At 35.0% G+C, this 25,414-nt stretch overlaps 1 protein-coding gene across 5 annotated transcripts in view; it reads left to right on the top strand.

Annotated features, from left to right (window-relative positions):
• LOC139172821 (protein FAM169B-like) overlaps window positions 1-25,414 on the top strand; it is a 142,612-nt gene that overhangs the window by 46,119 nt on the left and 71,079 nt on the right. The window contains exon 1 of one of the 5 annotated variants that reach the window (XM_070762052.1): window positions 1,537-1,551. The exons of 3 other annotated variants lie outside the window; for them this stretch is intronic. The gene's annotated coding sequence lies outside the window, so the exon portion shown is untranslated. Of the gene's footprint in view, window positions 1-1,536; window positions 1,552-25,414 lie in introns of those variants that run through there. One more of the 5 variants, XM_070762053.1, reaches the window with a different exon arrangement.

Below are 25,414 nucleotides of genomic sequence, written 5' to 3'. Positions count from 1 at the left end.
CAAGATAAAAGGAAAACCCAAAAGTTTTTATAAACAGAAAAACAGAAACAGCACCCTTTTTAAATGTCAAAGGGATTTTCTGGCACACACAAGGCACAGGTTAAATGCAATCCAATTGCTCACCCAATAACTGGGAAATTGAGTCCAATTCTAAAGTCCAGAGAGTCCACACACAATCTTGAACAGCACAAAAACCACGATCTTGACAAAACGATGAATCAGATAAACTGCCATGAGGCTAAAACACCAGGTTGCATTTTTATCTGTAGCACTAATTACAGCAGCCCCACCCAACCACAGGTGGCCTCATTTTCTCTTGTAATAATCCTTCAGTTGTTGTCTCCTATGCATCACTCTACGTATGCGTGGATGTGTCATTAATTCTTGTTCAGAATCCAAGAATGATACAGATGATTGATCTCCTCCTGGGCTGTCTGCCAAACTCCCCTCTTCCCTGTCACTCACACTTCCTTGGTCAGAGGAGGCTTCGTCGGCAGATTCCATTGGGAGCAAAACAGGCCTGAGGCATGTGGATGTTTCCCCCACATCCACCTGCACATTCCTTGGTGCAGGAGCTGGGCCAGAGCTAACCACAACACCGGCAATCACCTCCGCCAGACGCATTATTGAGCTGGCGTCAGTCTCTATTCGCCAGGACTTATGCCAATTTCATCTGGACAAAGTGGTCCTTCGATTGGACCCCACCTTTCTATCAAAGGTCAGCTCCATGTTTTCCAGATTCCAGGACATTGCATTGCCTTCTTTCTGCTCTAACCAAAACCACCATCTCTCCGTCAGATGGCACACTTTGGACCTTACTAGAGCACTGCAAATTTATCTTCAACATACTAGGACCTTTCATAGGTGAGAAGCCCTATTCGTAGCTTTCCACCCCAGGTCTCATCTACCGTATTAGGCCGTTGGATTCGAGGGACAATCTCCAAAGCTTACAAGTCAGCATCCCTCAATGTCCCACAAGGCATCATGGCACATTCTACAAGAAGTGCAGCCACATCAGCAGCCTGGGCAACTCAAGCGCCCTTGGAGGAAGTTTGCAAGGCGGCCATATGGGCCTCTCCCAATTCTTTTATAAGACACTATAAAATTGACTCTTATGCTTCAGCGGATGCTGCCTTTGGTAGGAGAGTCCTCCAATCCGTTATCTCTCATAATAGCCAACTAACCCCTCCCTAGGGACACATCTATTGGGTATGTCCCATGTGACTGCTGGACCCGCTCCTACAGTACGGAGAATAGGAGTTGATTGCTTACCTGAATACCTCTTCTCTTACGCTGAGCGGGTACAGCAGTCACTTCCCTCCCTATGTCTTTCTGACTATGTTTGTGCCTTTATTCCTTCCTTTATTATCTATGAGAGTAGAGCACTATTCGAGCCACCACCCTTTGAGCCTAAGTCTACGGATTCGCGAATTCTGGAGAAGGGGCGGATCCAGCAATCTTTTTAAAGACAGGCTCAGTCCTATGCGGATTGGACAGCGAGCAACCCACGTGACTGCTGTACGCACTCAGCATACGAGAAGAGGCGTTCAGGTAAGCAATCAATGCCTAATTTCCAAAGGCAACTTCTGTTCCATTGGTTGATTGTTCCCGCTATTAGAAAGTTCCTCCTTATTTCTAGGTTGAATCTCTTCTTAACCATTATTCCTTGTCTGGCCTTTGAATAATATCTTGACCCCTTTCTCTCTGTGACAGCCCCTCAAATATTGGAAGACTGCTCTCTGGTCCTCCCTGTTCTTTTCAGTAGACTAGCCATGCCCAGTTCCTGGAACCACTCTTCATATGTTTTAGTCTCCAGTCCCCTAATAATCCTGGTTGCTCTTCTCTGCACTTTTTCTAGAGTTTTAGCAACATTTTGATAGTGTGACCAAAACTGGATGCAATGCTCCAGGTAAGGTCTAACTAAGGCTTTATAGAGTGCTATTAGTACCTCACTTGATTTAGATTGTATCCCTCTCTCAATGCAATTTAGGATTGCATTGTCACCAGAAATTGTGGGTGCTCCCTCACTGGAGGTTTTTAAGAAGAAACTGGATAATCACTTATCTGAAATGGTGTAGGTTCTCCTGCTTGAGCAAGGGGCTGGACTAGACGACCTCCAAGGTCCCTTTCAGCTCTGCTCTGCTCTGTCATTCATGACGTACAATCTATCCTTTAAGGTTCCTTCAGCACACACTATACCATTTTTTATAATTTTACATTTCTTTTTCTCAAAATTAACTATGTAAACCATCATCTGTTAATCTTCCCACACTCAATAAACAAAATTTTAACTTTGGAACACAAAGTACGTTGCTTACAGTAGTATTCAAACAGGGAATAAACGCAGACCCAACCAATTTTACATTAGAAGTTTTTCCATCTGCTGAGGACTTCTGGGGTGGCACTATGCCGATGTGGAGCTGGAGAGTGAACCGCTGCTCTCCCAGCACAACCTTTTCTGTCTTGGATGCTTAAAATCCAGTGTAAACTTTGGAGAGGGGAGCATCGAGGAGGGGGGGAAGCTGTACTCCACGAATGGATTGCAAACCAACGTGGAAATAAGCTCTATAAACCCCCGGACCAGGCAGAAAAGAAGCTAGCATTTTGCTAGCCCGAAGACATGGCCACCTCCAGAAAGAAGAGAATAAGATTGGTTAAACAACAGTATCCTATCTATACGGACTTTTCCTTTTTGGAGTCTTCTTGGAACCTTCCAGAGAAACTGTTAAAATTGGAAGATAGAGAAGCTCCAACGAGAAAAAGAAAGCGGTGATTAAGATGGATTGAGCAATACTACGGAAAGCAGATTGGTGAGTCTGTGAAGAGGGACACATGACAGGCAGATCATATTACCAGATGGGATAGAAGGGAGACAGGAGAGATGGGTGCAGAAAGAGATCATTGAAGGGCGAACTGAAAGATTTCTAATAAAACTATTGTGAGATCGATTTACTGACAACAAAGTTGAGCGATTGGGAGACAGAAAAAAGATACCAGTCCTCTACAATACCATTGAAAATAAGAATAAGAGCTGCCGCCACTCTACCTCTGTTTTCCTTTATATTGCTTTGTCACGCTGCTGGCCAGAGAAGATTCAGAGAACACAATTCAGTTTTCTTTTTCAGCTTTATTTCGTTACTGAAAATGAGAGGATAAGAAGCATTATCCCAGATAAAAAGGATTGATTTGATTTCTGACTGAAAGTTAGAAAGAAAGTTAACGACCAGCGACATATACTGACCTTACTGTACTGAATAGAGAATTGACATTTAAATATATGCTATATTGATTGATATTTAGATCTATTTTTGGCTGCTTTATTGGATATATTTCCTATTTAATACAGAGTATTGAATACTGAGTTTTGATTTTGATAAATTTACAATTAATTAAGTGATACTTTAAATGAACTATATATGAAAATTATAGAATTGATTGTTTTAAATTAATTAACATACTTGATTTTGTTTTCTGTATTCATAGATTGTGCTCTATATTTATAGATCATATTGACAATATATATATTGATTAAGATTGAATAGGCAATAGATAATTACTATTATTGGCATAATTTAGTAGTTTAAAAACTGAGCTTTTCTCAATAAGCAAACTGAATATTGGTCACAAGAATTTAGTGTTAAAACGGATTTGTTTTGAATAAGACGAATGACCTTTCTTCTTTAGAATTAGACTAGACTAGAATTATTATCTGTTTTGTTTATTTGATCATATCAAGACAATTTATTAGCTAAGCTGGGATCTTTGGAATAGACAAAAGGTAATAAACTAGCTATAAACAGACAGTTTATACATTAATTACATTTTAAGAGTCATTGATATAAAATCTGAAGAAAAGAGATGGCATCTCCACAAACAATAACTAAAACAATTAAAAAGGGAACATAAACCCTGGTGTCCCCATCAGTGCAGAAGTCTTCTTCTGTCTTCTTCTGATTCTGGCCTTACTACAACAGACAATAAAGGAGAAACCCCCTCACTGCAAACATTGCAAAACTCTCTGGATAGAATACAGGAGTTTATGTTTAAACAACAGGAAGCAACAAATAAGACACAAGAAACAATTTTACAAAACCATCAAGAGACAAAGCAAAAATTTCAAGAAGTATGTGAGAATTTTATTAAGCTTAATGCCACAATAGAAGGAATGCCAAAGATTGTAGACAAACATAAAGAAAATTGAGGAGATAACAGAAGACAACAAAACAAGAATAAATAGAAACTAAGAAGAACTTTAAAAAGTTAATAAAGACTTAGAAGCAACTATTGCTCAATTAGAATTTGAAAAAGCCTCCTTTTATTTATGATTACAGAACGTATCAGAAGGAAAGGGGGATAATTTATTTGGGATAGTCACAGAAATATTTTCAGAGGAATTGAAGAGTTATGAGGATGATTTAGTTAGACACAGACAAACTATATCAAGTTCAAACAAACTACACAATACCAATGTTCCCTCTAATTTTTTCCTGATGTGGGCGGAAAAGTATAGTGTCTGAGCGGCAGTCCCTTTGGGACTGGGTGGCATAGAAGTATAAATAAATAAATAAATAAATAAATAAGAAAAGAAATCCCTTCTTTTTTATTAAAAGAAATTAATAATAAAAAAACCCAAAATCCATTACTATTAAAACTAAAACTACCAGCAAAACCAAAAACATAACTATTAACATAACAGGTGGGAGCTGGGTTTTTTTTTCTCTGTTATTATTTAAGTTCTTTTACCATATGCTTTAAATCAAGAGTCACTTCTCTTTCTGTTTCTCTCTTTCCTGTCATCCTCAATCATTTTCTCATTTCTCTTTTTTTCTCCCCTTTTTCCTATCATTTCTCTCTCTCTCTCTCTTCCTTCCACTCTTCTCTCTCTTGCTTTCTCTGTCTCTTTCTCTCTTGCTTTCCTCTCTCTCACTCTCTTCCTTCCTCTCTCATCTCTCTTTCTTGTTTTCTCTCACTCTCTCTTCCTTCCTCTCTTCCCTCTCTCTTTCTCTCTCTCCCCCTCTTGCTCTCTCTCTCTCACTTTCTCTTGTTTTCTTTCTCTCTTTCACTCTTTCTCTCTTTCACTCTTTTTCTCTCTCTCACTCATTCCCTCTCTTGTTCTCTCTCTCTTGCTATCTTTCTTTCTCTCCCCCCTCTCTCTCTCTCACCTCTCTCTCACACTTTCTATCATGCTCTGTCTGTTCCTCTCACTCTCTCTCGTTCTCTCCGTTCTTCTCACAGCGGAGACTGGCAAAGGTGATTTTCAATATCGGGCGCGCGCACTCCCACCCCCCTGCCAGCCTGCCTGGAACATTCAAAATAAGAAAAACCTTCGCCGGCTCTAATTTCTCATGCTCGAGGAGGGGGTTGGACTACAGGACCGCCAATGTATTTTTCTATATTCTGGTTGCTTCTCTGCTTCCTCAACGTGGAGGAAATCAAGCAGCCTTTCTTGCTCCCAGCCTCTCCTCTGACCTGTCCTCAAGTCACCCACCAGCTGCTGCTGCGACTCTCGGAAGAGAGAAAGGGTTCTCTCCCCTTTCTAGGAATGCAGTACTTGATGGTTTTAACCCCTTAAAGGTTAAAAAAGGTTAAAAAAATAAGGTTTTTCTTATTTTGAATGTTCCAGGCAGGCTGGCAGGGGGATGGGGAGCGCACGTGCCTGACATTGAAAATTACCTTTGCCTGCCTCCGCTGTGAGAAGAACGCCTGCCCCGCCTCTCCTGCAGCCCCCTTGCTGCCAGCCCGGGATGAAAGCGCTCTTGGCGAAGGGACTGCGAGAGGGGCGGGGCAGGCATTCTCAAAGTGCTTGGAGCAGCTAGTGGCCAGATGGGGAGGACGAGAAGCCGCAGCCGCCACCGCCGCTGCGGGAGGAGCTGCGCCCCAAGGTGGGAAGTGGAGGAGGAGAAAGAGAGGCCAATTGGGTGGGCGGGGGGGGGGCAGCGTCGAGAAGCCTGGGCGCGAGGGGGCTGGAGGCGCTGGGGAGGCTGGAGGCGCTGGGGGAGTGGGGGCAGCCGTGGCTCCTTGCGCGCCCTTGGAAAAGGGTGCGCAGGGGGTGTTTTGGGGTGCGCAGCTAGAGTGAACAGTACACAAGACGCCATCAACTCCCCAGAAAAATACACAATAGTTTTACTAAGAAATCACTTAGAGATGAAATATACAAAAACATGAGAGGTCTATTGTCATATAGAGGGAAAGATATAATCATATTGAAACAAATACCTAGAAGAATACGAGAGAAGAGAAGGGATTTACACTACTTTACAGCAATATTAATAAGAAGGGAAATACAATTTAGATGGTTAGTGGCAGAGGGGGTAATGATTACTTGGAAGGGGAATAAGATTATAATTAAGATGCCAGAGCAAGCTGACCAATTTATTGTTGAACATTTAAATAAAGAAAGAGAAAGCAGTATGGAATCAGGAAAAAAAAGAACCAGAAAAAGGAATAGTTAATAAATCGAAAAAAGGGGAGGGAGAAAGAACAGAAACCAATCGAGAACTAAGGAGTAATAAAAGAATGAAATAATCTGTAAGAAAATGCATCATCTGATTAAACTATTTTTTGTAAATATTAACGGACTAAACTCACCAAAAAAAGAGGACAAATATATAGTAAACTACAAAAACAAAATGTTGATATCATCTCCCTACAAGAAGTCCATGTTAAAACCAAAATTAGGAAACCTATTTGTATCCTTAAAGTACTTAATGAAGTACTTAATAAAGGCAAGATCCCACAGTCCTGGAAGAAAGGATTAATCTCTCTAATCCCTAAAGATGCTACTAAAGGACACATGATTAGACATTACAGGCCAATCTCATTATTAAATTTGGACTACAAGATTTTTTTAACAATAATTGTAGAATGATTTTAAAAAATAATTAATGAAGTAATTCATTCAGATCAAAATGGTTTTTTACCTAATAGAAATATTAGCAATAACCCAAGAAATATTATAAATATATTAGAATATCATGAAGTGCATTCGGAAAAAACTTTGGCTTTGATTTACCTCGACGCAGAAAAGGCATTTGATAACCTAAATTGGAACTTTTACATAAATCATCTAATAAAAATGAAATTCAAAGAAAAATTTATAAGAACCATTCAAACTATGTACACCCAACAGACAGCTAAAATTATTATTAATGGAGATACAACTGACAGTATTAATATTGAAAAGGGAGTTTGTCAAGAATGCCCACTCTCTCCATTAATTTTTTAAAATTATTATTATTATTATTATTATTATTATTATTATTATTATTATTATTATTAATTAGATTTGTATGCCGCCCTCTCCGGAGACTCAGAGCTGCTCACAACACAAAACACGGTACAAATCCAACAATAAAAAGCAATTTAAAACCCTTAGTATAAAAAACAATCATACATCTCAGACGATATTGGCGATAGAAACCCTATTAATACAGATATGTTCAAATGAAGATATCAAAGGGCTTAGAATCAAAGGGCAAGAGTACAAACTTCAAGCTTTTGCCGACAATTTAGTGTTTACCATTGAAGAACCTATAGAATCAGGAGAAAAACTACTCAAATAAATTTCTAGATTTGGAAAAGTAGCAGGCTTAAAAATAAATAAACAAAAAAATAAGAATATTAACAACAAATTTAACAATGAAAAACAAATTTGGTAAATAGTTTAGGTTTAGAAATTGAAAAAAAAGTTAAGTATTGACATATAATTTTGTCTGCTAAAGCAATAACAATTAAAGAAGATAATTATATGGAATTAGTCAAGAAAATCAAAAGGAAATTAGAACAATGGAATAAACTACCTATCTCCCTTATTGGGAGAATTTCAACAATTAAAATGTCAATTTTACCACAAATACTCTATCTCTTTCGAACAATTCCAATTACTCTAAAAAAAGGTTTATTTCATAAATTGAATAAAATTATAGCAAAATTTATATGGGCGGGGGAAAAAAACTAGAATTAGAATACAATATTTACAAGATAACAAGAAACAAGGGGGTGGGGTGGGGTTGGACTTCCAGACTTTGAGTTGTAGAATTATGCATTGATTGTTGATTGGCTAAGAGATTGGATAAAGCTAGAAAATAAAAGATTGCTGCTGCTAGAAGGTAATGACCTATTGTGCAGTCAGGTGGTGGGGAAAGCAAGTAGAATGCTTGGCTGCACAGCTAGACGCATAACAAGCAGGAAGAGGGAGATTGTGATACTGTGTTCAGTTCTGGAGTCCTCACCTACGAAAAGATATTGATAAAATTCCGGGGGCGGGTCTACGGCGAGCAGGCGTGCGAGAGCAGAGCTCCGCTCTCCCAAGCCTGATTTTGCAGTTCGGGGGGTTGAAATTTGGCAGAATTTCGACGCAACCACGTTGGAGAGGTGGCTGAAGTAGCGAGGGTTCCTCCTAGCACGGAGGTGTGAAGCAAGCACCCCGTGTGCAGGAGTGAGAACCTCGCAAACCTCGAAGCAAGAGAGTCACCAAACAACATGGTGACGTTAGTGCTGTGACAGCCCAGCGTAACAGAGGAAGCAAGAGAGTGTAACTACAATCCTATTTACGAAGAAGAAGAACCCAAGTATGATAACAAAAATATATATAGTCAAATTAATGGAAGATTAAGTTAAGAGAGAGCAGCAGCGTGGGACCCACCAAAGTTGGTTAGCGGCTACTCAGCGGTGGGGGAGAAAAGACTAAAAAAAAAAAATTTTCTACTGAGAAACCTGGAAGACCCGGAAGACGTTTGGAGTTAAAACCTAAAACAATAGGAGTGGACTAACAAGCACCCCGTGGAGGAGAAACCTGAAAAACAACTTAAATAACTTAACAACTTAACAACTATTTGTGAGTTTTGTGACTAAAAGAAACGGTGGAGAATACTAACTTTTGAAAAAAAGAGCCAAACGACGGAGACTACAGGAACTACAGAATTACAGCGGTAGTGACGAGACACGGAGATACGGAGGTTGCTGAGAGATTGGAAAAGGGAGGAAGTGCTCCAGAATTTAAAGAAGCTTAAAGAACAAATGGTAAAGAGCTGAGGTCCACGACCAGAGGAATAAATAAACAGCAGCGGTGGAGTGTGCTTGGAAGTGAAGAAGGAGCCTGCAGAAGCTGACAAGATAAGCGGAAAGAGCCAAAAGAAGGTGCAGAGAAGAGGAACATCGGGGGAGGAGGAAGTTAGCTTAACTAAGCACTTACTTATATCTCTTTTCTCTCCTCTTTACCTTCCCTAAATCGAAAAAACTGACTAACTGATTTACTAATTAACTTTCTCCCTGATTAACGGATTAACTGATGACTTGCTATTTATAGCGGAAGAAAAAGAAATTTGACCGAACTTTGATTGAACTCTGATTGAACCTTGATTGAACCCTGATTGAACTCTGATATACTGAACCTGAATGTGAACTTAAAAATCTAAGGACGAAGAATTAGGTAAAACCCCACAACAAATAGAAAGGTTGATTATTATTATTTTCTGGATGAATTGAATCCCTATGAAGTGAATGGTATTAACGATACAACGAAATAAGTAATTAATCTGTATTCCTATTTCTATCTCAGCTATAACATATCTACAATATCTATACTTAGAATATATATATTAGCTTAATAATATTAATATTACTATTGAATATATTGAATTACATTGTATGAATTATACTGATCTATTGGAGTAAAGGAAGAGGGGGGAAAAAGGGGGGGAATATAAGAAAAGAACAATAACAATAACAGCTCATCAACAAGTAGCTCAATATTAAAAGTCTAACTGCGCATTATATACCTTAAGTCTAACTATATATTAGACTCATCTGATTCCAAGAAAATATTAGACATTCAAGTTAATAATCAATTAAAAAGATTAAAATGGCAACTTTCCAGAAATATACAAAAAAACCATCTGGCTCCCCCTCAACCCAAAAATCAATAGTTAGCATGTTAGCAACAGAAAAGGCCAGCAGTACTGGTAATATTAGCAACACCCCACAAACAACGCAGGAGGCATTAATGGCAATTCAAGAAACAATGCTCAAACTGGAGGAAAAATTAGATAGGAACCATGAGGCAATGAGGGAAGATATGCAAAAAATGGACAATAAAATTGAAATAATCCATCAAATTTTGGAAAAAAATGAAAGGAGAATAGAACAAATTGAAAAGAAAGTAGAACAAAATGACAAAAAAGTAGTAACAATGGATGATAAATTGATGCAATTAAATAGAGAGTTAGAAGAATCAATAATTAATTTTGAGGTCGATAGAGCAGAATTTTACGTCAGATTCCAAAATGTAGAAGAAGAGAAAGATGAGAATTTAGTAGAGACAATGACAGAAATGATAGCTAATATATTACAAAAAGATAAACAAGAAACAGCTAATGGAATAGATGAGATTTACAGGGTGAACACTAACTACGCCCGAAAACATAAGCTTCCTAGGGAAGTACACGTGAGATGTGTAAAAAAGGAGATTAGAAATGAAATATTGAAAATTACAAAAGACGAAGCAATAATTCATAATGGGAAGGAAATCAGAGTTCTTAAGCAAATCCCAAAAAAATTAAGGGACAATCGAAGGGGATACCGACCATTGGCAGATTTGTTAAATCAAAGTAAAATTACCTTCAGATGGTTAATTCCGGAGGGGATGCTTATCACATGGAAGAGGAAAAAAATAAAAGTAAATAACGAACTAATGGCACAAGAATTTTATGATGAATTAATAGCGGAAGAGAGGGTGGAAACAGGAAGTCAAAAAGAGATAGAAGAACCCCAGGTAGAATCAGATAGCGGGAAAGAAGGAACTTCTAAAGATATAGTACAGGAGGAAGAAAGAATATTGACAAGAGCACAGAAAGAAAACAGGACAAACAGAAGACAAATAAGGAATTAAAGGGGGATGGGAACAGAAATTAAATTAATCTCAATTAATGTAAATGGCTTAAACTCATTTATGAAAAGAAATAGTATATTCAATAAATTACAAAAACAAAATTTAGACATTGTTTGTCTACAGGAAGTACACATTCCACAAAAAAATGAAAAGCAATTAGAAAATGAGAAAATTGGGAAAGTATTTACGTCCTTATCACATAACAAAAAAAGAGGGATTGCAGTTTACGTTAAAAAAGAATTAGATCCAAGGAAAATATATGCAGATAAAAAGGGAAGAACTTTAATCATGACAGTTAAAATTGTTAATGTATTTGTATCATTAGTAGTAATTTATGCACCAAATAAAAATTTAAAAAAATTCTTCTATAACTTGCACCAGAAACTGATTGAATTAGAAGTAGAAGACATCTGCATGATAGGTGACTTTAACGGTATTATCGATCCCATTAAGGATTATAAAAGTGCTAATAAAAATCGATATAAAAAAAGAAAAGTACTGCCAAAAACGTTTGATCAGATGTGTGAAGAATTAAACCTGAGGGATTGTTGGAGAACAAGGAACCAAAATAAAAAAGAATATACATTCTACTCCAATGCGCACCAAAGTTGGTCTAGGATTGATATGGCGTGGGTTAATAATAAGATAGGAAACTTAATAAAACGAATTCAAATTGATAAAAACGATTGGGCTGATCATAACCCAATAAAAATTATATGGAATGAGGAGGAGAAAAAAAATAGGAGTTGGAGATTAGATCTACAATTATTAAAAGAACAAGAATATATAGATTGGATTGAAAGAGAAATGAAATTATTTTTAAAAGAAAATAACAATCCAGATACCTCCCTCCAGAATTTATGGGATACAGCAAAAGCCTATCAAAGAGGTTTAACAATAGCCTATAAATCAAGAAAAAACAAGGAAAAAAGACAAAATCAAAAAGAGTGGATATTTAAATTAGGAAAATTAGAAAAAGAATCCCAAAAAGACCCAGGAAACCCAAATATAAGGCAACAAATTATGCTGATAAAACACAAACTAGAATTAATAGAGATAGAAGAAGTAACTAAGAAACTAAGAGAAGTAAAACAAAATCAATTTGAGCACGCAAATAAACCTGGCAGATGGCTATCGTATAAATTGAGGAAAGAAAGAGAGAAGAAATTAATCCAACAATTAACAGATAAAAAAGAAATAACACATTACCAGTTAAAAAAAAAGAAAGAAATTGCATTAGAATACTATAAAGAATTGTATAGTGAAGAAAATATTAAGGAAGAAGATATATTAAAATATTTAGAGACATGTAAAATCAATTTAATAAGTAAAGAAGATAAAGAAATATTAAACAAAGAAATAACAAAAGAAGAATTGGAAAGAACAATTATGAAACAGAATAATAATAAAACACCAGGCCCAGATGGCTTCCCAATTGAATTCTATAAAGCAACATTCCATGTAACGGGAGAATTATTATTAGAAATTTATAATAAAATGTTAACGAACGGAGAATGCCCGGTATCATGGCAAGAAGCTAACATAACGCTGATACATAAAGAAGACACAGATCCAAAGTATATTAAGAATTATAGACCAATATCTCTGTTAAACGTAGACTACAAAATTTATATGGCAATAATAGCAGACAGATTTTAAAAAATATTAAACAAAATAATACACTCTGATCAGAATGGCTTCTTACCTAACAGACAAATTAGAAATAATATAAGAATTACATTAAATATGCTAGAATATTATGAAAGCCATAATGATAAGGAGTTTGCAATGCTATTTCTAGATGCTGAGAAAGCTTTCGATAACCTCAATTGGAACTTTTTCAAAAAATTAATAAATACTATGGATTTTGGAGAGAACTTTGAAAATACAATAAATAAAATATACTCCAAACAAAAGGCAAGGATAATTATAAATGGAGATTTAACCAATACATTCGATATTAAAAAAGGAGTGAGACAAGGCTGTCCACTATCTCCCTTAATATATATAATGTCTATAGAAATACTATTAAACCGAATTAGAGGGGAATCATCAATACAGGGCACCCAAATTAAACAACAAATTTATAAAACACAGGCCTTCGCTGATGATCTGGTCTTCTTCTTAGAGAATCCAGTTAGCTCAATGATATATTTAGTAAAAGAATTAGAGAACTATGGGAAAGTGGCCGGCTTAAAAATAAATAGGAACAAAACTAAAATATTAACCAAGAATTGTAATCAAGATTTAAACAAATTATTAATAAAAGAAACAGGTTTTCAAATAGAAAAGAAAATTAAATATCTAGGGATTTGGTTTACGACAAGGTATTCTTCACTGAAAGAACTAAATTATACAAAATTATTAACAAAAACAAAAGAAGATTTAGAAAAATGGTCAAAGTTAAATCTATCCTTAATGGGAAGGATCAATACAATAAAGTCTAATATACTTCCAAGGTGGCTCTATCTCTTCCAAACAGCACCAATACAACTAAACAAATCGTTCTTTGCTAAAATAAATAAAATAATTTCTAAATTTATCTGGTGCAATAAAAAACCTAGAATAAACATGAAAGCCCTACAAGATTTAAGAACAAGAGGAGGATTCGGTTTACCCAACTTAGAAATATACTACCAAGCCACTAAATTACTGTGGATTAAAGAATGGGTCAACCTTGAAAATCCTAGAATTCTAACAATAGAAGGCCACGATATAAATGAAGGATGGCACGCACATTTGTGGGAAAAAGAACACTCAAAACATTCTCACTTTAAACAACACCAAATTCGGAATACACTATTGACATACTGGCGGAAAGTCAGGAAAAAATACTATAATGAAATTCCCAGATGGCTATCCACTCTAGAAGCTCAAATTCATCCAAACATAATAAGCCAAGAACAAAAAATAACCTACGAAGCCCTATTAAACACTAAAGGAAGTCTTAAAACTAGAGAAAGACTTAAAGAGGAAGGTATAGTAATAGATTGGCTTCCATATTATCAAATTCAAAGCAGATATAAAAGGGACTTGGTACAATTTGGAATATGTAATAAACAAAATGAAATAGACAAAATATTGACAGGATCTGACAAAAAATTCATAACTAAAATGTATATTTATCTATTAAACTATGAAAACATTGAAGAAATTGTTAAACCTAACATGATATTTTGGATGACCAACTTTGGATATGCAATTCAGCTAGAAGACTGGGAAAAACTATGGTCAGTTAATTATAAGATGACTTTGTCAACACCATATAAAGAAAATCTTTATAAAATGTTCTTCCGATGGCATTATGCGCCAGCACGCCTAGCCAAAATGAATGTAAACATTAGTAACAAATGTTGGAAGTGTAAAAAAGAAGTGGGAACATACTACCACATATGGTGGCAATGTAACGAAGCAAAAAAAATTTGGATTCAAATTAGGGCATGGATGGAAGAAATATTGGGCTATAAAATTGAAATAAAACCGGAAATGTATTTATTGGGCATAATTAGAGGCAAACATAGCAAAGAAAATTACTACTTAATAAATCACTTACTTACTGCTGCAAGATTAGCATATGCACAAGTCTGGAAACAGGATAAGATACCAAACAAAGAAACGGTAATTAAAAAAATATTAGACTGCGCCAAATTTAGCAAATTAACATACGAAATTCAAAACCAACAAAATAAGGACTATTACAAAGTGTGGGAAAAAATTTACAACTGGGTGGAAATCAAGAAAAAGGTATAGTAAATAGAATTGTTAAAAAATAAATCTTGTAAATATATTAAGTGTAAATGTTTAATGTTGTATTGTTTGATGTCTAAATGTTTGTAAGTCATATAAAATAAAATAAAAATATAAATAAAAAAAAAAAAGATAAAATTGAACGGGTCCAAAGACGGGCTACAAAAATGGTGGAAGGTTTTAAGTATAAAACTTATCAAGAAAGACTTAATGAGCTCAATCTGTATAGTCTGGAGGACAGAAGGGAAAGGGGGGACATGTTAAAGGGTTAAATAAGGTTCAGGAGAGAAGTGTTTTTAATAGGAATGTGAACACAAGAACAAAGGGGCACAATCTCAGGTTAGTTCGGGGAAAGATTAGAAGTAACGTGAGAAAATATTATTTTACTGAAAGAGCAGACGTGGTTGCTAAATCCACAGTAACTGAATTTAAACATGCCTGGGATAAACATATATCCATCCTAAGATAAAATACAGGAAATAGTATAAAGGCAGACTAGATGGACCATGAGGACTTTTTCTGCTGTCAATCTTTTATGCTTCTATATTTCTGTTGCTAGGATGGCATGCCTTCTTGTGGGATAGAAAAGATAAAATCCATAAATATTTTAGGAAATATATAATTAGAAACTCAATCTATGAGACATGGACTAAAATTAAAAGAGTCCACTACTCTCAACTCCCACAATGGTTTTCCAGTATGGAAGCCATGATGCACCTGAATACAAAAGACCTCAGTAAAATGATCTCATATTATCAACTATTACACAAAATTGGAGAATTAAAGACTAGGGAACAATTAGAGGAAGATAAAATAAAAATGGATACATACAGATAAAATCGAGCTTTCATGAGGATAAGAAAAAGCTGGGAATACAAAAGGAAAAAAGAGAACTTGATAAAATAATGTTAGGACAAGATAAAAAAAAATATATCTAAGTTATATAATTTTTTTTGAATTATAAAATGGAGGACTACATAGTGAAAGGAAACATATATAATTGGAATAATTTTTTTGGGGTATAATGTAAATTTAGATAAATGGGACACAATTTGGTCCAAAAATTATAGATTGACGAAATCAACAGCCTATAGGGAGAATTTATACAAAATGTATTATAGAAGGCATCTTCCCCCCGCAAGATTAGCACAAATGTACCCTAGATTAAAGCCACATTGTTGGAGATGTAAAGAAAACCAGGGAACCTATTTTAATATATGGTGGACCTGTCCATTAATTAGGAAATTCTGGACCAATATACAAAGATGGATTATGGATATGATCAAAGTCAAAATAGATAAGAGACCAGAAACATTTCTTTTAGGAATCATAGACCAGAAATTAGATCAAGATAAATACTACTGAACAGTTCATATATTAACGGTCACAAGGATTGCAGTAGCTCAAAACTGGAAACAACCCACCCTACTTGATGATTCAATGATAATCAAAAAGATCATGGACTGTACGGAGGTAGATACTTTAACATTAAAATTAAAAAATAAAGAAGACTCCGTTTATTATAAAATTTGGAATTATTTTTATGATTGGTTCAAGGGAAGGAAAGAAATCTAAAAACATAACATGACTACAGTTGAATGGAAAGAACTGGAATTTTGGTATTATTAAAATAAGTATTTATTCTTTAGCATATACTTAGAGTGATGATTTGTAGAAATGTAAATATTGTGTATATAATTAACATAAGGTGGTAGAAATAATAACTGATCTTTTTTAATAGAAATTAATAACCAAATGAATTAACTTGGATACCAAGTATTAACCAGAATTTAAATGAACAGAAAGGAGCGATAGAATTAATTTTATAGTTACTTATATATGAATATATATTGCCCCCTCTTTCCGTGATGTAAATTTATTTTTAGCGTTTTCTGTAAGTGAGTTTTTTCTCCCCCCCCCTTTTGCTCTTTGGTTGTTTGGATTTGTTTTGTTTTGTATTTTTGTTGTTGTTTGTAAATATTTTTGTTTAGGTTTTGTTATTGTTTTCAGTAAAAACATTTTTTAAAAAAATAAGTTTTTCCATCCGCTAATGTTACATTTTTTTAAACTCAGATGCTATTAAACTATCATTGTTTAACAAAGTTGCACAATTCACAGTGTGCTCCGAACAAGCTGATCTAGAATCCCAAATGCCTTGTTCTGTTTCTTCTTTGCTGACACTATACAGGCTACATCTTTATTTCCATTCATTTCACCGACACCCCACTTCTTGGCTTTAAACTGTTGTTTACTTTTCGTGGGATAATTCTTTAAAATATTTTATTCATTCATTCATTCATTCATTCATTCATTCATTCATTCATTCATTCATATTAATTAATTAATTCATTCGTTCATTCAATTTTATGCCATCCTTCTCCTTAGACTCAGGGTGGCTTACAACATGTTAGCAATAGCACTTTTTAACAGAGCCAGCATATTGCCCCCACAATCTGGGTTCTCATTTTATATATTCCGCTTGGTTATTTAACCGTCTCGTCATCATATTTAATTCTGCATAATCTTCCTAAAGACCTCTTCGTGTTTTGGAATTTCCTTTTCTTTCCATTTTTGTGCAAATACGATCGTTGCAGCTACTAAGATATGGATTATTAAATAATATGTTTCTTTTTTATACTTTGTATCCGTAATAACTAATTGGGGTCTTCCTAATTTCCTTATTTGTAATTTCCTTTAACCATTTTTCTACCTTGTTCCAATAAATCTTTATTTTTGGACATGTCCACCATGCATGGAAATATGTGCCAATTTCTTTTTTACATTTCCAACAAATAAGTGAGGCACTTGGAAACATCTTTGAAATCCTATAAGGTGGCATATGCCATCTGTAAAACATTTTGATTTTGTTTTCTTTAAAAGAGACTGATTTAGTTATTTTCCAGTTATATATCCAAACCTTTTTCCATGTATCTAGGTCTATTTCTTTTCCTAAAATTTTACACCAAATAATCATACTATCTTTTAATATCCAACCTATTGTCTTGTAATTTATTAAATATTTATACACCTTCCCAATCAATTTTCCTTGATTTTGGATTAATAATTTCCATAGTATATTATTATCGGGGGGTTTGCGCATGCGTCAGGAAGGGTAGACGCTCTGCTGAACGCTCCTCAAATGAGAAAGTAAACATTGGACTTTAACCCCTACCGAACTTTTTGAAGTCTCAAATAAATTGGACTAAGTTAAAAAGCTGCAATTTTGGAACCTGGAAATACCTTGGGCTCATCGGAGGAGAGGGAAATAACTCGACAACAGCCTGTTTTTCATTCGAAACTGTGAGTAAACAATAGATTGAAAGGAAGAAGAAATGGTGGAGGCTGCCGGAGCAGAACTCACAGAGAGAATGGATGCTTTGATGAAAACCTTTGTTGTGATCGGTCAGCAATTAAAAGGCATGCAAGAGGTGGTGAATAAAACTGCGACCAAGTTACAAGAAGTGAAAATAGAACAGAAAGCCCAGGGTGTAAGGGTTTCCAAAATAGAAGAAGGGAGGGAACAGGACTGTCAACGTATAAACATGTTGGAAGACAGATTAAGAAGAGCAAATTTGCGACTGAGGGGATTTAAAGCAGATTTCGCTGACAGCAGAAATATGATCCAAAACATTCAGCAATGGTTTAAGGAGTATAAAATTGAAATTCAGGATCAGGAAATTGAACGTGCCCATTGGGTTTTTGGAGCAAGAAGAGATGTGAATCAACAAGATATTGTGATAAAATTTCTCTCAGAAAGAAAGGCTGAAACAGTTTATAAAGAGCTAAGAAAAGTTACTAACCTCAATTTTAAAAGAACCCCAATCCGGTTGTTGAAAGATCTCTCGGCTCAAACCCTACAAGCCAGAACCCAGATGCGTCCAATAACAGAAGCTCTGTTCAAAGGAAACGTGCGTTTCAGCTGGCAATATCCTGTGATCATAGTGGTGTTTCAGGAGGGCAGAATGCATCGTGCAAAGTCCCTAGAAGAGGGGGAGGAAATGCTGGCGAAACTGGGCTTGAATCTGAATCCAAAACAACAGGCAGAAAAGGCAGTAGAGGCGACGGAAGAGTGGGGTGTAACAAGAGGAGAGGGGAGTAAAGATCTCTTTGAACTTTTGCAATCAACATTCCCCATCAAGCAATTCGAACTGAAAAGGCAAGCTCTTCTGGAAAAAGAAAAAGAAGGATCAGATTCTTCCAAGATGGAGACCAAGATGACGAGGCAGAAAAAGAAATGAAATGTTTTGTAAAAGTTTTGTGTTTCACCTATTTTACACATTAAGAAAAAGGTTAAGGTTTGGACCTGTTTCAATTTAATAGCTGTTTTAATTTGTTTTAGCTGTAAACAAGGTTAGGGAGACTTGGGGAGGGGAGTGTGGGGTTTTATTTCCATCTTTAAGAAGGGGTGTTAAGGGGGGAGCACATGCCCCTAATGGTGCCTAGCCAAAACAGTGGAGGTTTTTTCCATTTTTCTCTCACTGTGAGAGAAATTCGTGGGGAGGCACCTGGGTGGGAAGATTCTTGTATAAAAATGAAGAAACTTATGGAACTCTGGGTTACAGGAGGGAAAAATGTTAAATGGAAATATTATGAGTGATCGAATAATTATGGCAATAAATATAAATGGTTTAGCATCGCCTTTGAAAAGGCATAGATTGTTGAAATTAGCAAAAGAAAACAATGTGGATTTTTTATTTCTTACTGAAACCCATAAGGGACGGGAAAAAACGGATAAATTGATTACAAGTAATGAATGGGAACATATCTTTGAATCAAGAGGAATTTAAAAAAGCAAAGGGGTAGCTATATTAATAAATAAAAGGAATGCATTTCAGGTTATACAAACAAAGGGGGGCAATGAAGGAAGATTATTATTTGTAAAAGGGAAAATTAATCAAAAGATAATGACATTAGCAGTAATATATGCTCCAAATGTAAATGCTAAACAATTTATTATGAATGCAAAACGTAAATTGGATTTATTTTCAGAGGGGACGGTGATATTTGCTGGGGATTTTAATGTAGAAATAAGAGCTAATAGTAAAGAAAGGAAACAATTGAATTTGAATAGGTTAGGAATGATAGATTTACATGCTGACAACTCAAATAGAGGAACATATTATTCTGCAAGACACAATAAGTTTAGCTGTATTGATTATATATTTACGAACAAAACAGAAAATATTCAAGTTACAAAAGCGGAAATTAAAAGTAATTGGATATCTGACCATGCACCCATAACAGCAGCTATAAAAATAGACTCCATTAGTAGACAAAGAATTTGGAGATATAATACAATTGTTTCAGTAAGTGAAGAAAATAAGGAAAAAATCCAGAGAGATATTCAGGAATTTTATAAGATAAATCAAAATGGCGAAATGAAACAATCAGTTATTTGGGACACGAAGAAAGCAGTTATTAGGGGAAACTTAATTAGTATGGAGTCGTATATTAAAAAAAGCTGGGGGCTGGAAAGGGAAAAAAGAATAAGGGAAATAGAAACAATAAGAGAAAATTTAAGAATAACAAGGAATAAGGAATGGAATAATTTGTTAAAACTTAAACAAAGAAGATTAAAGGGTATGGAGGAAGAAAACTGGAATAATATGAGAATGACGGTAAAACAGAGAATAGAAATATGGGGGGGGGGAAATCAGCATTACAAATGGCGAATTATCTTAAAAAAAGAAAAGAAAAATTAATAATAAACAGTTTGAGGGATAAAAATGGAGTAATGAGATATAGAAATAGAGAATTAGAAAATGTGATGAGGGAATTTTATGCTAAATTGTACGAAAGAGAACATGTTACGTTACAAGATATAGAGGTTAAAGAAAGGTTGAATGAAGAAGAAAAACAAATGTTAAACGCAAATATAACAAGAGATGAAATAATTAAAGTGGTAAAAGAGTTAAAACCCGGTAAGGCACCAGGCCCCGATGGATTTACAGGCGGATATTACAAAACGTATATAGAAATCTTGTTACCGCATTTGGAAAAAATATATAATAATGTCCTCACAACATTAGATGTTCCACAAACATGGAAGAACTCTGAGATTGTAACAATTCCTAAACCAGATCGAGATTTAAAAGAACCTGGTTCCTATCGCCCAATTAGTCTGCTAAATCAAGATTACAAAATTTTCATGAAAATTTTAGCTAACAGATTGGAAAATATATTACCAAGGATAATTGGGAAAGATCAATATGGATTTATAAAAGGAAGAAGAATATATGAACCTATTAGAAATATAGTGAATGTGCTGCACCATGCTATCAGAACTAAAAGGAAAATGGGATTATTAAAGTTAGATATATACAAAGCTTTTGACAAAATAAACCATGACTATTTACTCCAACTATGTAATAGTTTGAATATGGGGAAAAGATTCTGTCAAGTAATAAAAGAAATATACAAGGAAAATATAGCTTATGTTAGGGTGAATGGAAATAGAACGGAGAAGATAGAAATAAATAATGGGACCAAGCAAGGATGCCCCCTATCCCCAATGCTCTTCGCAATGGCAATTGAAACGTTAGCTAATAAAATTAGAAAAGATAAACAATGGAAGGGATATCAAATAGGGAATATCGAATTAAAATTAAATTTATTTGCAGATGATGCTATAATAGTTACAGAAACACCAGTAGATATGATTAAGAGAATGATTACAATACTTCAGGAGTTTAAAGACCAATCAGGGTTAAGAGTAAATATGGAAAAATCAGAAATTATCTGTTTAAACAGTGGGCCTAAAGAACAAATCGAAATACGGAGGGTATCGGGTTTAAAATTGGGCAATAAGAAAATGAAATATTTAGGAGTATGGTTATTTAAAAACCTGGAAAAATGGTGGAATTTAATTATAACTTAATATGGAAAAAAATTCAGAAACAAATTAAGAATTGGAGAAATAAAAATTTGAGAAGATTGGCCAGAATAAGAGCACTAAAGATGATGATTATCCATAAAATGTTATATACTCTACAGGTAATGCATGGAACCTTCCCAATAAGAAAAATAAAAGAATGGGACACTAAATTAAACGTGTGGATAGAAGGTAATAAAAGATCAAGAATTTAAAAAAAATGGCTGATAGCCACCGAAGGCAAGAGAGGTTGGGGAAATCCAAACTTGTATTAGAGGGACGCATACCAAATAGATAGACTAATGGAATTACAATTATTAGAGGAAAAACCATGGGTAGAATTAGAGAAAGAAATTAATGGTATTAAGAATCAAGAATTATTATATAGGAAATGGAGTAAGATAGAAATAAACAGATTAATAGACCCCACTAAAGCGATCATAGAAAGTTGGATGAAATGGCAAGATAAATTAAAAATGACAAATTCAAAATTAGCAACGTTGCATGTGATAAATATAAAGAAAGAATGTAACCTCACAAAGGCAATATGGGAAATAAGGAGGAAAGGTATGCAGAGAATAGAACAGTTATATGAAAGGGACGGAAGAATTAATAGAAATGAAATAGAGAGATGCCTTGGACAAAAAAATTGGTTACAAATTAATGCAATAAGCACGTATTTAAGTAAAAGGGAAAACAAAGAAATATTCCTCAAACAAGAAATGAATCTAGAAAAGATATTAAGAGAAAAGAGTAAGAATATAAAAGCACAAACAAGTAATATATATAGGGAATTATTACAAGCAGAGGAGCAAGTAATAAAGGAATTGATGAGATATTGGCAGGACGAGCTAGAAATTGATGAATGGGATATGGAAGGCATAATTGAAAATATTAAAAGAATTAAAAATACAAGAATAAGAGAGATGAGAAGAAAATTTTTACACAAATGGTATTATACACCAGTACAATTAGCACACTTTCAAACGATGATAAAAGGAAACTGTTGGCATGGGTGTAAGGAAAAAGGAGTATTTATGCATATGTTTTGGGAATGCAGCAAAGTCCCAAAATTTTGGAAGCAAATACAAGTGGAAGTGAATAAAATTACGGAAAGTAATTGGGAAATAACTAAGGAAGCAGCATTATTAATAAAAAATAGTGAGGTAAAAGAATACAAAGAAATTAAAACTGCAGCAATAGAAAGCGCCCAAGCAACTATAGTGCTTGGGTGGAAAGATGCTAACAAATGGACGATGAAAAATTGGTGTAAGTACATGGTGGACCACATTCACTATGAAGTTATGGAAATTAGATTACACAACTACAATGAAGAGAAATTAGCAGAAACAATGAGGCGGTGGGAAATTAGCAGAAACAATGAGGCGATGGGAAAAGGTTAAAAATTATATATTAACAATATCAGTAAGCAATGCAAACGTTAAAAATAAAATTAAATCACTTTATAAAGAATGAATAATGTAACCCAGAACAGAAGTAAATGAAGGATATAGAATTGAATCTTCCTTGGTGAAGGTTTTTTTTTTAATTTTCTGTTTGGTGATGGTATTCACTTTTATGCTTTCCCGTTTTTTGTAAAAAATTCTAAAAAAATCAATAAAAATTATATATTAAAAAACAAAACAAAAAACATAGTATATTATTATCTTTCTTGAATATAAATATTTCCCCCACAATCTGGGTCCTCATTTTACCCACCTCGGAAGGATGGAAAGCTGAGTCAACCTTGAGCCGGTGATGAGATTTGAACCGCTGACCTACAGATCTACAGTCAGCTTCAGTGGCCTGCAGTACAGCACTCTCCCTGCTGTGCCACCCCAGTTCTTATTTCCTTTGTTTCCACACTGGTAGCACCATATAACAGCAAAAGTCTTTTCATCCTTTTCATCTTTAATTACACTTTCCAACTGATTTTCCCTATCACATAGCCTCTGCCGTTCATAGTCCATCAACTGTGAAATAACAAGGTCTAAATTCAAGGACATTTCTGGCACCAAGCAGGGATGTCTTTTATCTCCAATGTTATTTGTAATAGCAATAGAGATGTTAGCTAATAAGATAAGACAAGATAACACTTGGGCAGGATGCAAAATAGGGGAAATAGAAATGAAATTAAACCTATTTACAGACGATGCAATTATATTGACCCAGACCCCGATGGAGATGATTAAAGGTATAAGAAATATTCTACAAAAGTTTAAACAGGAATCAGGATTGTCGGTCAATATGGAAAAATCAGAGATTATGTGTTTAAATATAGGTCCGAGAGAGCAGATAGAAATTAGGAAAGAAACAGGGTTGAAGTTAGGACTAAAGAAAATTAAATATCTGGGAATTTGGTTATTGAGAAATCCTGTGAAAATTGAGGAGGTGAATTATAGATTAATATGGAAGAAAATGTTTAAACAGATGAAGAGCTGGAAAGAGAAAAAGCTAAGGAGAATCTCTAAAATAAGAGCCTTGAAAATGATGATAATTCCCAAAATGATGTATCTGTTTCAGGTACTGCCGGGGGGTGGGGGGTGTTATCAGCATCCAAATTTAGAGAGTGGGATAAAAAGCTTAATTACTGGGTTGAAGAAGATAAGTGACCAAGAATAAGAAAAAGTGGTTAATAGCGAACGAAAAGGTGGATGGGGAATTCCTTGTTTGGAGCTGTATAGGGAAGCATTTCAAATTGAAAGATTAATGGAGCTGCAATTATTCGAGAATAAATGGGTGAAACTGGAAAAACAGATAAATGGGATGAAGAATAGAGAATTAATCTTTATAAAGTGGAATAGGAGCGACTTAAAAAAACTAATAGGTTTCATGAAAGGGACTATGGAAATCTGGAAAAAATGGCAGGGGAAAATAGGATTATATAAATCAAAACTGTCATTGATTTATGTAATAAATAAAGATAATGAAATAAATTTAAATAGGGGTATAGGAGAGTTGAAGGCAAGAGGGATAACTAAGATAGAACAGTTATATAAGAAGGATGGGAGACCAAGTAGAAATCGTATAGAATGGTGACGGGGTAAGGGAAGATGGCTACAAATAAATGCAATATGTAAATATCTGAATGAAAGGGAGAATAAAGAGGCATTATTTAGGGAGGAGATGGAGCTAGAGAAAATAATAAGAGAAAAAACTGAGGGTACAAAGGCGCAAGCAAGCAATATATATAAGATGTTAGTGAAGTCAGACGGGGATGTGATCCAAGGATTGACTAAATGGTGGCAAAATGAGATACAAGTAGAGGTGCAAGAGATGAAAAATATAGAAGAGAATATAAGGAAAATCAAGAATATAAGAGATAGGGAAATGAGAAGGAAAATATTACATAATATTACATCTTGGCTTTATCATTCAAATTTCTTTGAGCTGGATCCCCGTCTGCAGGTGGTGTTACAACACTGTCCCATAACCCTTCTCTTACTAACAAGCTTTGTACCTTTAAGCTCCAGGCATGGTAACTGTTTCCATTCAGCTTCTCAAAAGATAAACCGGCTGTTGAGAATGCCATGTTTATTGTTTATTCTTTTGCTATCAGAAGCCTAATTCAACACCGTTTTCGTCTCTCTTCTTCTTCTTTCCTAACTGTTCCTGTTTCTTCCAATGCTGGATACACCAATACTGGTTACTTCTCTTTCTGCCACTCCTGACAATCCTAGTTCAGTCCTGGCTCTGCTCAGGTCTGGCCTGGCTCTAAATACTTCAACCTTGTCGTTTGCCTGGTTACTTGCCTGGCCGTGGCCCTGGGCCCATATATGATGGTGAATGTGATTTCATCGAAACGTCGCATAGACACTCAAAATATTACACGGGGCAAAACCCGAACTCAGAACAATCTACATACATATACCCATGAAAATTATCCTCTAGGCTACAGTATCCAATCC

The sequence above is a fragment of the Erythrolamprus reginae genome, chromosome 10 (genome assembly GCF_031021105.1).
Source record: "Erythrolamprus reginae isolate rEryReg1 chromosome 10, rEryReg1.hap1, whole genome shotgun sequence".
Taxonomy (NCBI): Eukaryota; Metazoa; Chordata; class Lepidosauria; order Squamata; family Dipsadidae; genus Erythrolamprus; species Erythrolamprus reginae.
Note: the sequence above shows the minus strand (reverse complement) of the source record. Positions and strands in the feature narration are given on the sequence as shown.